Raw genomic sequence first — 15,239 nt, 5'->3', positions numbered from 1 at the left:
CCTACAGTTTACAGTGTCATGAATTGGAGATTACAGATAGAATTACAGATGGATGGATTACAGATGGATTTTAACCAGAAAGTTGCATCTCCTCACAACTTGTAAAATTCCTTTTCCACAAGCTGCTTGTCTTAAACTGTTCAGGGCTATTTCAAAGAAGAATTTAGCAACTGGGAGCATATGTGGTATGTTGTATAACATACATTGCCATCTAGCCCAGCTTCTCTTGCAGCCCTTAAATTTCTCTCTTGGTCATGTTACTTTTGGCTAAACCCCAAGAGAACCACTATTTGCTCCAAAATATCTTTGGAGGTGCTGGAATGTCACTCTCTCATCACAGGGTGCATCCATTGGAAAATTTTGGGGAGTTCTTAGTAAAGGAAGTACCGATGATTAGAGAATGATTATTATAATCCTATTTATTACAGAATCAATAAAAGATCAAGTAGATGACTAATTATGTCTTTGCTGTCCAAATGCAATTTGTTAATAAAATAGTATAAACTATAGCAGCAAACTGTAGCCATCATGGGGTCACATGAGGAAGATCTGATCTGTCCAATTTGACAGGTCAGTCGATATAAATTCACAAACTGCCGAAACAGTGTATAATAGACATTTATTAAACTCTTCATTAATTAAAGGATGGATTTTGAAGGGTCCTTTTTATCACCATGAATTCATCGCTAAATAAAAAATAATTAATTTTCTGACATTATTATGCTAAAATTTCTGAGCCAACATTATGTATAATTTTTGCCTATTCATTTTTCATTGAACCCATTTATAATGATAAGAACACAATAAACTGGACCTAGAGTAAGCACATTAAATACTTACATTGCATATTTGATGTGCTCTTTAATAAAACCTGAATTATAGTGAAGTGCTAACAGCTTTGTAGTGCATACTTGACCAAGCCTTTGTATGAGGATCACAAGCAAATATTTAGCAACAACAATCCAGATTACAGTTGTTTCAATTTAAATCACATACTGAAGTCCATTCTGGGATATATATTTTAGGTATTTACATGCCCCATGCCCAACACTAGCATTGGAACATTTAATTATCTTTAATGTATGTAGTCTCAAAAAGCCTGCATGAGCTGTGGAAGTGGCAGTATTCCCCATTTTGCACATAGAGAGCTGAGGTCCATATCCTTGGTGATATTTAGGTATCTAACACCTATTGAAATAATTGGAATTCAAGTACCTCAATACCTTGCCTCTGAGGACTGAGGCTTATGTGATTTCTCAAAGATCACATAGGAAGTCTATGGCTGAGTAAGGAATTTAATTATTAAAATGGTGCTCAGTCATTTAAATACTAAGTTAGCACCCTAACTGCAGCCTCCCAAAAATGGAAACCCATTAAAATTCCCTTTTCACAATTTGTGTGCCTTATAGACAACATCATGGAGGAAAACTAAACTAATAATCAGGTAACATTCCCTTTTCACAATTTGTGTGCCTTATAGAAAACATCATGGAGGAAAACTAAAATAATAATCAGGTAAATAGCACTTTGCCCTTAACAGATGTAATGATATGTGTCAGTAGATCTTGACGAATTTCTATGGCATTATCATCCTTAATCTGCACAGGATGAAACTGAAATCCAAAGAGGTGAAGGGACTTGGCCAGGGCCACATTTTGAATCAGTGCTAGAGCTGGAAGTTGGGACTTAGGTCTTCAGTCCTTTAGGACCATAGAAAAGTTGGACCAGAAAGGGTCTTTTGATGTCATCTAGTCCAGGCCCTGCTCAAGGCAGAATCATCCTTGACTAAACCACTGCAGCCAAGTGTCTGATTGACATGCTCTTGGAAATTAGTAGATATGGAGAGTCCACAATTTCTCTAGGTGGCCTGTTCTAAAATGTACCAGAACACCCTTTAGAGTGTCACTTTAAGAGCTGGAGTAGGGAGCTGCCAGGTGGCTAATGAGAGTGGCCATTTTGGAGAGCAGACATTTTGGGAGAGCTCTGTTATAAGAGCAGAGCATTTTTTAGATCAGCAAGTTGACAGTAACATCACCTAGTGGAGCTCCTGTTCCAGGAATATCTCAGAGGTAAGGGTGAGGCTATGCGGAAGGAGGAGGCCTCATTGGTCCTGGGCATGACCTAAAACTGCACCCTGTTGAGATAGGGCGGTCTGGTGGTCCTGTCTGTGGTGTGGCAGGGCCATATAAATACCAGGACCAAGAACCACACTGGTGTAAGGCAGGTCAGGGTGCCTAAACCCCTGCCCCCACCTTTGGGTGGGTTACCTTGAGAGCTAAAGGGGGCCAGACACACTTTGTGAAGCACCTGAGCCTGTAGGGGTGCAAGACCCTGGGCCCTGAGAGTGACAGGGTGGAGTAGTGGGGTCAGTTAAGCTGAGAGAGGAGTGGCTGAGTCCCAAGTGAGTGTTTGTCCCTGGGCCCCAGTAGGAGGTGCGGTGTGCTTCCCCAAAGGGGCGGGAGTAAGGAATGGCCCAATGAGGGGCTAGGGCTGAGAGAGCCCAGAGTGGGGTGAATTTGCAGTCACTGCCCAAGTGAGGGTCACAAAGGACCTAAAAGGCTGGGCCAGAGCTGTCTGAACTATGAGTGGACAAGCCTGAGGATCTCTCTGGAGTCGAGCGGTGGTAGTATGGCCTGGGTAGGCAGCATGTAAGAGGCCCTTATGAGAGGGGGGCAGAGTGTAAGAGGCCCTTGTGAGAGGGGGCAGACAGAGAGAGGCCCAAGTAGGGCAGTATGTGAACAGCCTTACAAGGGACTATGTTCAAGATACCTGTAAGCCGGAGCTGTTTGTTTATAGCATGACATCAGCGAAGCATGGGACACATGTAGGGTTCATAGGAATATGTATAGATTGCCTGTCATCATTTGGGGCACATAAAGGACAGCTTCCCACCTATTTGACATCATAATAATTTACAAACAAGACATGGCAGGAGAGCAAGGCGGGCGGTTTGCCCAAAGGCAAGGGTGAGGCTGGTATCAGGCCTGGAAGGTGCCTTTGTCACATAAAGCTAGACCACCCTCATAGTCAGAAAGTTCCTTCTAATCTCCAATTTAAATTTCCTTTGCTGCAGACTGAGACCATTTTTTCCTAGTCCTGTCTCCTGTGGCCACAATCCCATCCTCTCTATAATTGCCCTATAGATATTTGAAAACTGTTATCAAATTCCCCCTCAGTCTTCATTTCTACAGGCTGAAAGAACTAGGTTATTTGGTCTTTCTTCATAAGCCATGCATCTCAGGTCTCTGATCGTTTTTATAGCTTCCTTAGATTCGCTCCAATATGGCTATATCTTCCTTGAAGTGTGAGGCCCAAAACTTGACCTACTTCAGTACTCCAAATCACTTGCTTTGATTTTCATCGGTTACTTGCGTTAATACATTATGGTTTCAGTTCTTTTTGAAGCCAAAGGATGCTGTTGGCTCATATTCATCTTATGATCTACTGTAATCTTCAGTTCCTTTTATGCAGTACTGTAGCCTAACAGTCATTCCCCAACTTGTATTTGTGCATGCAGTTATTCCATCCTACGTACAGGACTTTGCACTTGTCCTTGTTGAATTTTATCTGATTGATTGCAGACCATTTCTCCAGTTCCTCCAGGTCATTCTGGATCCTAACCCCACCCTCCAGAGGGACTTGATTATTTCATGGTCATGCAAGTTACCTTCTACCTGTATATTTTCAACCAATTCTTCCCAGTTTGTGAGCAGCAAGTTGAGATGAGATTTTCCCCTAGTTGACCTGTTTAACATCTATATTATCCATAGTGCACTCCAGAAATTTGCTGGACTGCTTTTGCACTGCTGTGTTTCCCGCCCAATAGATGTCACAGTAATTAAAGTTCCTCATGAGAGCCAGGTGCTGTGATTTCAAAGCATCTGTCAGTTGCTTAAAGTAGGCCTCATCCACCTTTTCCTCTTGCTTTGGTGCCTTATAGCAGATGCTCACTATGACATCTCCCCCTCCCTGCTTTACCCGCTATAATCTTTACCCAGAGGCTTTCAAGAGGCCTACCTTTCCCTTTGTGGCGCATCTCAGAACATGTGTACATCTGCTTTATAAGGGCAGCACCTGCTCCTTTTCTCTCCTAATTATCCTGCATGAGCAAGTAATACCCATCCATAACAGTAGTCCAATCATGTGAACTATCTTATTACTAAGTTGCAAGGCACTATTTCCCAATTACTTCATAGCCTTTTGAAGATACTTGGCCCAGTAGTAGAACTGGAGGGTAGGGAGAGCAACTGGGGCAGCAACCCTGAGTACCACCTTTAGTAGAGGGAGAGCACAGAAATAGCTTCTACCACCACTGATTGGGCCTGATCCTCGGTAGCTGTGAACCAGCATAGCCTTACTGACAATCAGCTATGCTGAGGTATAAGAATGGAGCAATAGACTTACAGATACAGAGTTGATTGAGGCCATGTTCCATCACCAGTGAAAGCAACCCTGGTGACGTCATGGAAGTTGCCCCCCATATTCACAAAATAAGATTTGGATACTTCACCCTTACCTAAGGATCCGTTGCCTATATAGATTGCTTTGAATACAAGGGGACTGGATTCACAGGCCTAGGAGGTCCCTTCTGCTCCTAGATTCCTATGCTGTTTAACTCACAGTCCACTCCTTCCTTTTACATCAGTATTATTTTCTCTCTTGGAATTTGTGGTTTTGTTTAATTTTTCTACAACTTTCCCAATTATGTTTAGTAAACTGATCATATATAAACCGCTGTGCTTGTTGGGACCAGTCCTGATTATATTTAGCATGTTAATATCTGTGATATTAAGCATGAACTAATGACATTTTTTTAAAAATTCATTTAAAAAATGGCATATTTTCATTTCCCTTTAAAAGCAGGTGCTTGATTTCTACTTTGTGAAATTCATGGAAATTGAAGGGAAAATCTAGAAACCACAAAGTCTAAGGAGCATCTTGGAAGTATAAAAGCAACATTTTTAGGGATTTCAGTGGGTGTTAATTGTATCCTCAAATGAGAAAACAGTGCCAGAGGGTTTGGTTTTGTTTCTTTTTGTTCTGTGCAACGTTCTATGACAAAGCATAATTTTAGTTTTCAAACTATCCCCTGTATAGTTAGAGCTGCACTGTTATTACAAATAGATACAAATAGGTTGTAAGGAATAATTTGAATAACTTCAAAAAGTCTCTCAGGTACAGTTGACTTGGTGAGATTGTGCTAATATTTTTTCACATCCATGCCACTAATTGCTTCTGGGTATAGCTATCAATTGTCTGGTGACTATTGTCAATGGAGTAAAAAATAATGTTTTATGTTATTTTTCATAAATTTGATATTTCTTCTTAATACACTATTGTATTATTATGTATTATTTGTACAGTGCAATGAAATTGGGTAGTCTGGGAAACAGAAATGCAATGAAACTGTGCTGAAGAACTTAAAATCTAAATAGAGACACAGACCACAGAATGGGAAATGCTAGGAGAGAAAGGTGGATTTCCATTTGGATATGAGTATAGAAAGGCTGTGAGATTCTCTTAAGAATAGTTTGAAGGTGTTTAAAGGAGCCAAATATATCCCTAGGAGAGTTGGTACAACATCTAAGGTGCCCCAAGTAGCCCTGGGACTGACTTGACTTGACTTGAATCTAGCTTGCAGAAAAGCCAATGGAAAAAATGGCATTGATCTCAACAAGCAATAGAAAACCTAGCTAAATACTGATAGGTCAGCTTTACCAATTAGGCCGTGGAAACAGGGGAAGATTCAGAATATATAGAACAGTGATTCTCAGCTTTTTTAGTCTTGAGGCATCCCTCATTTGGACTAAAGGCATCCCTTGTTAGACTGTAGGCACTCCTTGCAACCTGGCAGCTTTAGCTTTCACTAAGTTTTTGACTATGGAAAAATAATAGAGTAATTTTTTTCTGTTGTAGAAAACTCAGAAAGACCCCAACAGATTATTCTTTATAACCCAATGGATTCTGATTTGATCTTATTTGGTTTATCGTGTGACTCACATTTGTAGACTTAACAGTGCTAACATTTTGTGGCATCCCATGGCACCTCTGAAAGGATCACAAGCAACCGTGGTCGAGAATCAGCAGTATAGTCAGATGTAGCAATTGTATCAATATCAAAAGATATGGATACAAGTTGTTATGATGCATATGTTACATCTGTTTCACTTTGAAGCAAAACAGCTGTAGTAAAAGTACTGTAACTTTAACCCTGTTTCACCTAAGATCAAAGTTATGAGCTCACTTGTATTACTACAGGCTCATCTGGACATGATATTTAGGCCCCTCTACACATTATAAGAATCGCACAATTAACTGGTTGATTCTGCAATTATCTTGAGACCAACTACATATGCAAAGTACCTATCCCACCATAAAAAGCTCTAAACAGCTATAAAGGTGGACCTTGAAAATGTGTACTTACTTTGTACCTGGTTGCTGCCGAGCTCAAATTTGCACATGTAGCAGGCTCTCCCCTATGGTTGGGAGCCCTGTCATCTGAAGGGGATCCCAGCCACAGGGGTGTACCATGCCCAGCCAGGTCTGGGAGTCCCACAACTGAGGGGATTCGCAGCCCCAATAGCTGCTAACTTTGGGTCCTGGCAGCTCTGGGACCTCCCAGTTATAGGGGTTTCATGCACCACTGGGAGATCATGACAGCTGCAGTCTTCCAGCCCCAGGCATTTCACATACTTCAGAGGTTAGGACATTGCAGCAGCTGTGGTCTTCCAGCCCTGGGGGTTTTATGCACCACCAAGGGTGGGAGATCCCAGCAGCTGTGCCTCCCAATTGAGGGGGCTCGCCGTAGGAGCTTGCTTCTTGCCAGAGCCAATCCTGGGCTCCCCCTGCACCAGCAATAAAGTGTGATGGGATCTAATTTGTGATCTCATAGTCACACTGCCTACCACTCATTAGATCCCATTGCACCTTTACCTGCACATGTAGAGAGGTTCTAAGACTATAATAGCTCCTCTGTGCTCCTGAGCTGCAGCTTTCCTTCCCTTTAAAGCAGCTAAAATTTGGTTTTTCCTACCCTGAAATAAGTAAAGGGAATCATTTGGAGAAAGGCTATATGAGAAACAGGGAATAAGATTGGATGTAATATTAAATGAGCTCAAAGATATAACCTGGAACAAAACTGCGCAATGCTTTTGAGGCCAGGGGACTAAACTGACTGTGGAAGAACAAGGGAAGCTTTTGCAGAGATTAAAGAAAAAGAGGATGGACAAAGAGGAAGGCAGAGAACATGGAACTCAGACAGGCAGGAATTAGAGCAAGTCAGGAAAGCCTTTTTTTTTCCTTTATCCAGTGAAAATTTTCTAGAGTTCAAACATTTTGTTATTACATATTGGATGAGACCAAGACTTTCTGAAGGATAAAACCCGAGATTTTTCAACTGTTACAGAACAGCTAATAGTCTAGCGGTAAAGACATTTACCTGGGATGTGGGGGGGAAAAAAAATGAAATATTTATGTCAGAGCAGGGAGATGAATCACAGCATCCCATAAGTGCTCTAGCAGATTATTGGCTTTAGTTTTCTTTTCCTCAATTTGAATGGAATTCCATTCCATCTTTGTCAAAACTCGTACGCGCTTTCCCACAGAAACTTTCAGTTTAACAAATTGTCTTGGAATGAAAATACGGTTTCATCAAAAAAGCCCCACTCTGCTCTACAAAAATAAAAGTATGTTATAAAGACAGACTTATCAGTATTGCTAGAGATGGAAAGGCATTTTTTTAACATACATCACTAGGGAGAGAAAGTCAGTTTGATATCCTACATTTCTAGCGATGAGGGCAGAAGAAGAGCAAAGTTTCAAAGGTGATGAGAAGATGGGCTAACAAGGAGGATGGTGGGGTTTGTCAGCATTGACAAAGGATAGGAGAAGCTGTGAGAGGAAGGAAAATGAGTTCAGTCTTAGATGGGATAGTGAAAGCATGACAGAAGGCAGACCTTCAAAATACTAGGATGGAGAATAGTTGAAAGTGCTGAGTATTAAGGTTTGGATTTGGATGACTTTCAGTTGGGTATGTTTCAACTTAGGAATTCCAGGACAAAAAACCTGAGAAGTTTAAATGAGCAAAAGGCTCTGATTCAGCAAAACATTTCAGCACACTCTTAAAGTGCTTTGCAGGATTGTGACTTAAATATCCAGACAGCCCCATGTGGAATAAAAATATCCAATTTATCTCTACCAAAAGCCGTTACACAAAAGGACTTTGTGATTTGCAACATCCTACATATATTAAAAACAAAAAAAAAGAAAAGGTCTGTTGTCATCCGAAGCATTATTCACCAGAGACAGACTTACTTCAATGCTAGGAGAAAGAGAATGGAAAACCATTCAAAATCAAGTTATAACACAGTGAATGAAAATCCTAGGAGATGAATCAATCACTCAGCATGGGATCTGTAAGTTTAAATCATACTTTCCTTATCTGTTACAATTTTTGACAAGTTTAAAAAAATAAAATTTAGTACAAAAATGTACTATGAAAGAAAAATGAGAGGATAAAATTAAGTTTATTTAGATTTTTTAAATGCTTTAAATAAAGTTGTTTGTGAGGTGCTGCTTGGGAAACTGGTCATTCTGTGGTGAGAGTAGAGGCCTTTGATAGATTAAGAATTGTGAAGTGATGGAGGCGAGGAATGAATGGCCAATTCTCAGCATGGAAAAAGAGATCAATCCTGTGATGCTCCAGGGGTCCTTGCTGTAGTTGGTGTTGTATAATATTAATTAATAGGTGCATTGCGACAAAGCAAAAATATCGCTGAAAGAAGCACAACTCCCATGGCTGTCTACACAAGGGAAGACTTTTCAGAAGAGTGCATGCAAAGGGGATTTTCATAGATTCATAGATGCTACAGTTGGAAGGGACCTCAACAGATCATCAAGTCCGACCCCCTGTCTAGGCAGGAAAGAGCGCTGGGGTCACCCAGCCAGATGCCGATTCAGCCTTCTCTTGAAGACCCCCAAGGTAGGGGAGAGCACCACCTCCCTTGGAAGCCCATTCCAAATTTTGGCCACCCTTATTCCATTTCACAAGATAAAAGAAACCATTTAAACAACTTATGTCCAAAGTGAATGGTTCTGAGCGAGGTGAACCTCTCAGAAGAAATATGTAGGCATCATTGTGGGCAACTCAGTAAAAATATTAGCTTGGTACACAAGAACAGTCAGTATAAGATATTAGGCTATATGCTAAGGAAGATATTCCTTCAGTATCCTGAAGATCACTTTCAGTTTTGATCACCACAGCTCAAAGAACTAGTAGAAATAGAAAAAGTTTGAGATAAGGGTGACAAAATGATTAAGGACATATAGAGACAGCAAAGGGAAATTAAATGTAGGGAGAGATTAAAAAGATGAGATTGAACAGGAGGAGAGTAAGAGGTGACATAACAGGCAGACAAACTAATGAATGGCTGAATAATACAACAGAAATATAGATTTGCATATGCTTTTATTATATCATTGTTTTGCAAATCCTTCCCCAAAATTGTATCCAAAAGTCTAAAGTGCCATTCAGAATCTGTATACAGTTGCGGAATCAAAGAAGAGTTTAGCCCCAGATTTTTGAGAAAATATAGGTGGAAAGTGCAATTCTAGAAAATATAGGTAGAAAATGCAGTGAAGATGATGTAGCACCAGAAAACTCTTTGGCAAAATATAACCGTGAGCTATACCTTTACCTTTTTAAAATAAAGATGTTATCTCCCTGCATCACACATGCTCTCTATCTTAAGTTGAAGGCAGAATTGGCACACTGTTATACTTTTGGTTATATAAACCAGATGGAGCAAGCCCAGTGTGACAACATTATTTTGTCACCTATATTTTAGGAAGATCTGAAATTGATATTTGTAGTGTGTTACCTCAAAGGGAGTTCTGTTATATTTAGTAGTTGTAATATTTCTAGTGCAGTGTGCCTGAGGAGTGTGTATGCATGCATGTGTATAAGTTTATATCTCTACTGCACTTAGTGTAGTGTAAAGAGATCAGAGCTAGTTTTAAACTAGGTAGCTTGGTACTGGTAGTAGTCCAGCTGCAACAGCACAGAGATCAGTGCATACATATTGAGCATTTCTTTGATCACAGGATAGACACATGCTGAGGGATACAGCTGTGAAGCCTTAATTTGGTCTTCCAGTTCATAGGCATTTGTAATACAGTCTTTAATTGCATGAGCGTGTGGCATATTTTCCAGTGGAGCTCTTCTTCAATGCACAGAATGGGCAGGACCCAAAGAAATGAATCGGGGATTCACGGGGCCCAAGCATTATGTGTTGAACAGTTTGCAAGGTGTATAGAAAATGAGACAGGGAAGAGAAAAAATAAACTCATAGTTTAAGGCAGTTGTTGAAGTGGATTTTATCCTTGAATCTGCCACAAAATGTATGTCTATGCTTATAGTTAAACAGACTAAAGCCTTTTCCCATTCACCATCCTCACTTATCCTGGAAGTTGTGCTGAACTTCTTAGTATAAAGTTACTGTTCACTTCCTAGTCTGCTCCTTTCTTCAGTGTGTCTGAAGTCTACCCACATGCTCCATGCCGGAAACATATAGGGCACCTGTACACATGCTAGACATCTGCTCCAACATATGCTAATTAGTGCACGTCTGTTCAGCATCCCCTTGCTGCAAAGTGGCAGCAGGCGTGCTTTAACTAAAGCTCATTGAACAAACTTTAGTTCAAGCACTCCCACTGCCATATTGAAGCACAAGATGCTGAATTCACATAATTCAGTGGGTGCTTTAATTAGAGTGACTCTCAGAGATGCTCTAATTAAAGCACCTCCCCCACATGTATAGATGCCCATGACATCTGCTAGCTGAAATCCTACAATTTCCTGTTCCTGACTTCCAGCTGTTTTGACCCTTACCCTTCATCTCTCTACTACTCTAAGTATATGTAAATCAGAATGCCCATCTTATTTATTATAGAGAAAGAGGCTGACCACAAACTCTGGATTCAGAAATAAATCTGACTTTTTCTAAGTAGGTCTTAGGCTGCTTTTTAGAAGGGCTTTGCTTCACAAATAAGACTCTCAGTGTGGATTACTTTGATGAAGGCTATAATATGGGTGAAGTCAGCTCATATGGCTCAAGTTGACCGAGGGTGATATGTAGGTTGACCCTAAATATCAGTGGAGGCAACCAAAAATTCCTGCGTGATGCTGGGACAGTCATTTAAATCAGATGAGACTTTCCTTTTATGAGTGACAAGTTTGAGACACATGGGGTTTAATTTTCCAAAGTGCTAAGCACTCAAAAGTGCAGCTAAAGTCAGTACTCTGTACTCTGAATGCATGAAGTGCCATGAAATGGTAAATACACTATTTAAAAAAAAAAAAATCCAGAAGAAACAGAACAAAAATAAACAGGGCTATGGCATCAGGTTGCTGAACTGAGGTTGATATAGGCAGCATTTCCCAACTGGCAGGGGCTTGTTTTTGCAATTGAAATTGTTCTCTTCATATATCTTTGTATACCTTTTGTCAAAGGTGTGTAGTTCAATTTAGCTACAGATACACAGGAGGGGAATATTTAAAGGCACTGGGGTGACTTGGATACAAAATTCCTATTAATTTTAAGTTGGCATTGGGCATGTATACATGTGCGCTTTAATGCATGATAGGTTATTTTACTGCGTATTAAAGTGTCACGTAAAAATGTGACGTTACACTAAAGCATAGTAAAATCTATCGCGCATTAAGCGTCACTTAAAAAGCATGGGAATGAGCTACTGCATAATGCGCATTAATTTAGCACCTCGGGGTGCCTGTATATGAGCGGGGAAGCTGCTCCGACATGCTGTAATTACAGAGCATTGGAGCAGACTCGATTAATCGTGTCTGCTGGAGTGTGGTAATTACCGTGCTCTAGCAGCTTCCTACATCTCTAGTATCAGCATTCCCACACTTCAAAATGGTAGTGGGGGTGCCATATCTAATGCTCATTTGATGAGCTTTAGATAAATTACCCCACTGCTATTTTGAAATGCAGGGACAGTGATACAAGAGACTCTGGGCGCTTTAAGTAGAGCAGCTCTCAGAGCTGCTCTAATTAAAGCACTTCCCCACCACTCTCAGAGTGTGTATAAATGACCTCACATTGGAGAAACTAAATTAAATGCGCATTAGTAAAGGTGCATTAATGCATGTGTAGACATGTCCATTGAGTGTCTGAGTCCTTTTAAAAATCTCCGTCATAATAAATTGATTTGTATATTGAATGAAAATCCCTGAGACCATCATTCTTATCTTTAAGAAAGCATGTGAATCATATCTGATTCATATCTGATCAAATCTGCATGTCTGAAAAGCAGTTTAGCCCTGTGACAAGCTGTGGTACAATATTATGGCGAAAAGCATATTCTTCTTAATTACCCACATAATGAACATGACTGAAAATTTTGATAATTATGCTCTTATTGTGTCTTTCTTCTGTATAAACCTTATATGAAAGGTTCTGACAAGGAGGTTACAGTCCTTATAGAACTAGACATTGACAAACATTTCAAGCTAAATAAGATGTCATGTTCAATTCTTTATTCATTCCTCAAGGTAAATTGAGAAACTGTGCCATCTTTTACACAGCAGGTCCGTTATCCCACAGGGATTATTTTGGAAATACCTGTTTAAAATACTAAAATTTCCCTATAGACTATGTCCTTTCCTCAGGTAAGCGAATTAAGACCCTGATAAACACTAATCAGACAAGAAAATACTGTATTGTGAATTAACATGGTGTTTTTACTATACCTTTTGTAGTGATAGAATCCCACCTAAATCTGGATAGTTCCACAAAATACAATTTATTAGGCAGTACATCATGTTGGAAACATTGCTATTTTAATTTTTCCCTCTTCCTCTTTGTTTGTAACCCCGTCAATCATCCTAAATAATTCCTTTCCACCTAAGAGGCGTATGCAAGTGTGGTGCACTATACACATATAAATCCTTTCTAGGGACTACCCAGTTATCTTTCACTTTTAACAGCACAGCTATGCCATTTGTATGTGTTTAGAGCCTCAGGAGGAATTACCTGTGTTATGTTTCGAAGAATCAAACATAGGGAGGATGATTTAATGTTTAGATCCCTAGCCTACATCATGGGAAGCCCAAGCTCAAATGCCTGTCCACCACAGACTTTTTCAAATGACTTAGGTTCAGATCCTCCAAAGTATTTAGATGTCTAATCCCATGGTTTGTACTGGGACCAAGATGCCTATATACCTTTGGGGACCTAGACCTTAGATTCTTTAAGTCTGAATATTCCCACCTTTAAATGGTAACATATAAACTGCTTAGCCTCTAACCCATTGTGAGGATCAATAGATGGAGAAGCAACCTCTTCAATCGGTTGACTCTCACAGTGAGCTAGGGGGCGTGGAGTATTATCTGAATTTCTCAGATAGTGTGGCAGTGGGAGCATATAAATATCAAAGATGCCTAAAGGTTGCTTCAGTACCATTTATTCTGAAAATATATGTTGTTTTAATTATATAAAAATAAGGGTTCAATCAAAGTTCATGTGTTCTGCTCTTGAATAGCAACACTATTATGTGACTTTGTGAATGCTCATGTGATACGTTATTGACAATGTATCAATAAATGAATCTAAATTAATATTTGCTACCATGTTTGTAAACAAGAAATATAAAAATGTTAAGGTCAGTCCTATGGAAGAAGCATTAAGGGTACTTATACACATGCAGGGAGCCTGCTCTGATGCACTAGAAATCCAGTGCATTGGAGTAGTCTCAATTAATCTGGAAATCCAGTGCATCGGGGCAGACTTGATTAATCGAGTCTGCTGGAGAACATAAATTGATATGCTCTGGTAGCCTCTCACATATGTATCTGCAGTGCAGCGCATCTTTGTACTGATAACATGGCAGGCATGTTCTTTGAACGAAAACACATTCAATGTGCTTTAGTTCAGAGCACCCCGCTGCCATTTTCTCAGCACAGAGATGTGCTGTACGATTGATACATGTAATGCATGAGCACTTTTAATTAGCGCAGCATTGAAAACACATGTAAAAATACCCTAAATTTCCACCATTTGATCAAGAAACATCATAGCTGTACACTAACTTTAAGGCGCCAGTAATGTTGAATGAAAACTCGAAATGTGGGAATTACATAGTAAAAATACAATTTCAAAAAGGCAGGAAAACCAAATATTCTTGCAGTGAAATAAATTAATCCATATTGCTCTTGCGTTCTGATGGCATACATGTAGCAAAATAAAGAGGTTTTTGAATCTGCTTGAAAGAGAAAAGAAGGAATAAAGCCCATATGCAACTCTATTAAACATGGCTTCATAAATGTAGCTGAGGGAACTTTACGTTTTGCATTTCCTAACTTTTCTTTTTTAACTGCAAAATATGAAAATTAAGAGGTTTGTGTGTACATTTGGCTGACTTTACTTTGGAGAGCCCTGGAAATCAGTCTCATCTTTATAGAAACATTTAAACCCACTAGATCAACTGCCAAGCACTACAACTTCCAGTATTCCTATTAACTTGATCCTACAAATATTTACACAGGCTTAACTTTATCTATGTAAATAGACCTATTGCTATCAAATATGTTTGTGTGCTTACAAATTAAATACATGTGTAAATGTTTGTAAGCTTGTAGCATGAAGCAGAACCCAAGATCTCACCTCCCCAGAGCTCTAGGAAAAATCAGATTAATCTCTGAATCCAGAGTTTGTGGTCAGCCTCTTTCTCTTTAATAAATAAGGTGAACCAGCTCCTTGACCTACTCATGAACTTCACATGTTCACATGAACACTTTGTATTTGAAATTTTGGTTCTAGTTGTTGTCTGTACACTGGAAAATCCCATTCTGCACAGATGCGGGACAGACAGTGTGGAATATGTCATTTTTTGAGAGCAACAAAGATATGTACCCATCATACATCACTGCCACAGTTTTTTTAAGTATAGTCCAGAAGTCTTCCCTGAAGAATAATGGATTTTTTTCACTCAGTTTCCAAAAACGTTATGGTGCGAAGTGAACATGTATGCTTACAAAAACAATAAGGAACAGTTTAGTGGTATAAGGTATTTTTTCATGCTTGTTCAACCAAAAGCAAGTATATATTGATAAGTGCAATATGGCAAACAAGCCATGTGTGATATAATTTACCATTGCATTGTACAGTGAAAAAAGAACATAAAGTATGTGTGCAACAGAGGTGGGAAACTGCATTAGGATG

The 15,239-nt window shown here is 39.6% G+C and overlaps 1 protein-coding gene across 4 annotated transcripts in view; it reads left to right on the top strand.

Annotated features, from left to right (window-relative positions):
- Positions 1–15,239, top strand: part of CTNNA2 (catenin alpha 2) — an 862,138-nt gene that overhangs the window by 770,766 nt on the left and 76,133 nt on the right. The gene's annotated exons all lie outside the window — the stretch shown is intronic.

This window comes from Alligator sinensis, unplaced genomic scaffold, assembly GCF_000455745.1.
Source record: "Alligator sinensis unplaced genomic scaffold, ASM45574v1 scaffold23_1, whole genome shotgun sequence".
Classification (NCBI taxonomy): domain Eukaryota; kingdom Metazoa; phylum Chordata; order Crocodylia; family Alligatoridae; genus Alligator; species Alligator sinensis.
Note: the sequence above shows the minus strand (reverse complement) of the source record. Positions and strands in the feature narration are given on the sequence as shown.